Source organism: Acyrthosiphon pisum, chromosome X (assembly GCF_005508785.2).
Source record: "Acyrthosiphon pisum isolate AL4f chromosome X, pea_aphid_22Mar2018_4r6ur, whole genome shotgun sequence".
Classification (NCBI taxonomy): Eukaryota; Metazoa; Arthropoda; class Insecta; order Hemiptera; family Aphididae; genus Acyrthosiphon; species Acyrthosiphon pisum.
In genome coordinates, this window is record NC_042493.1 from 13,735,070 (window position 1) to 13,737,789 (window position 2,720).

The window sequence follows — 2,720 nt, forward strand, 5'->3', positions numbered from 1 at the left end:
TGAACGTTACAATACATTTTATTTAGAATATCCACACAATAGTTAGTCTGTTATAATAGCCAAGGCTGGGCATTAACGAGTTAAAAATTAAAATTAAGTTAAAACGTTAAGTTAATTTTAATTAAGTTCATTTACTCATTACTTTTTTTTCAAATTAACTTTTAACTTAATAAGTTACTTTTTTTCAAGATTAACGTGTTAACTTTAAGTTAATTTTATTCCAAAAATATCTAAATTAAGTTAATTTTCGTCCGAAGAATAACGCAAATTTTTTAATGTGTTTTACTTTGATGTATCATTTTAAATTTACCCAGTAATTTTCTTGGACGTAAAGAAAAACTATCTAATATAAACCATATAATATGACTGGATTTTTTTTTTTTGCAAATTAGCAAATTTTAACTTTACACTAAGTTAAGTTACTTTTTTTCAAAGTTAACTTTTAACTTAACGAGTTAACGAAAAAATATACGAGTAACTTTTAACTTAACTTAACTTAATTATTTTAAAATAACTTAACTTAACAAGTTAAAAAAAATCGTTAACTTGCCCAGCCTTGATAATAGCTACATTGCTACAATCAATGGTAATAATCGTTTTTCGTATACCTACAATGATTTTATATCATTGAATTAAAATTTAACATATCCATTACAGTGACCCACACGACACATAATGTTCAGCAAAGCAGTAACCATGGTATGTGCACATACCCACCTTTTATATGACTCTAATTTAAAAAATAAATGTTAAATAAAACTTTTTGTTTAATATTTCATGCATTTAAATATAATATATTTTACAAAAAAATAATATAAGTATTTATATATTTTAATTTTTTTTGTATTTGCCAAGGTGTGCAAACGATTTGAAACGATTTTGCCAGAGCGTTTGTATAAACTATACCTACTTATGAGTTATAACTAGGGAGGTAAATATATTTTTTAATGGATTCTGGTAAAGTTTTTTTTCTGAACATTTTGATAGTTAATTCATCAATTTTGGTTCTCTAGTTTAGGTTTATGGTCCTTTAAAGTTTAGTAAAATATGCATTAAGAGGACGTCCAGGACAGCATTTTCTGTCTCCGCTTTACAAATATACAACATAACAAAAACTGTTTTGCGTGGGACAACTTTTCTCGCATCATATTTTTTGTAGGACTACCAAATTTTCACAACATTTAAAGAAGAACTTGATCTGTGCAACAGCTTTCTCTTTTTTTTAAACTATCCTATGATTTTTTATAAGCAAATGAAAAAACCAAATGTTTAGAAGCAAATAACTTTTATTGTATTTATGTTGTATAAAATATGGACACGCTGTTGCATAGATAATTATCCATCCTATATGTTCAGACATTTTGGAGCTACTACTACAAACACAGAAAGATAAAAGTTGTCCCGCGAAAAACAGATTTTGTTATGTTGTACATTTGTAAGACGGAGACAACACATGCGGGTGTGACGTCCTCTTAATACTTTTAATTGAAATAATTGGTATAGGTTTAATTTACAATAGCTAAATAACTTTTTCTTTTAATAATACTAACTTTTATAACTTGAAATTTAAATCAAATATGCGTTCTCTTTATTGATAAGTATCGCATGCAAAGAATGAATTTAGCAGTTGAAATTCTTTAAGTATTATTTAATAATCGTGATTTAAAATAAACTATTTGCAAGATATTTAGATACATAGTCAATCTCAATATAGGTTTTTACCTAAATTAGGCATACTTTTAATCTGAGTTAATTATAGATTTCCAATATTATTTTAACAAGAATTAAATACCATTAGGTATTATCCTAGTCCTTAGGACGTAGCCCGTTTCACCCAAAGATGACCCTCTCCGTTTCACCCGGGTACCCGTTTCGCCCAAATTTTGTTTCTATATGATTCCCGTTTCATCCAGAGTAGTTTAGACCAATTTAAAATTAAGTTGGCAATGATTTTAGTATTTTAATATTTGCGTATCATTTAGCGTTATCCGGAAAACACCACCTGGAGGCGATACTCTTTAATTTCTAAAAAAAAATTTTTTTTCAAATATAATCAAATATAAATTTTAAAACGTTTAAACAACCATAAAATCTACTCGATAATTGATAAAAATTGTAATCTTATTTTTATTATTTATTCTAACTGCAGTGGTAAAAAAAATCGACGACAATATATTATCTATTATCTACATATATGATGTTTTGAGTATTGTAGAAGAAAAGTTTTTGATACACAAACAGAATGATAAAAACGTATTATTAAAAATCAAATTTACCTCACAATAAAAATGGACTTTTTCGCTATGAATTCATTAAAAGTATATGTAGTCATTTTAAAAATAAAGTGTAGGTATTAATAAATATATTTTGAGAAAATTTGATTTTTAGATTCTGAGTGGAACGATGAAATTATTAATGATGTGTGTTTTTTAATTTTTTAATTTTTTAATTTTTGAGTCTGTCATCACGGTTTGGGGCAGTAAAACTCCTTCGATTTTCTTTAACAGTATTATCTTGTTTGATGGGAAAGTGAATCTAGTTGGTGCATTCGGGAGGTCAAAATTTGAAATTTCCAATAGTTTTCAAAGTCGCCGTGAAAAACAAAAGAAAAATTAATGAAAAACGGGAATTTTTACGCAAAAGCTGTTTTCGAGAAAATCGACTTTGGGTTTTGGTGTAACATTAAAACAAATGATAGTAGATACATGCAATTTTCACTG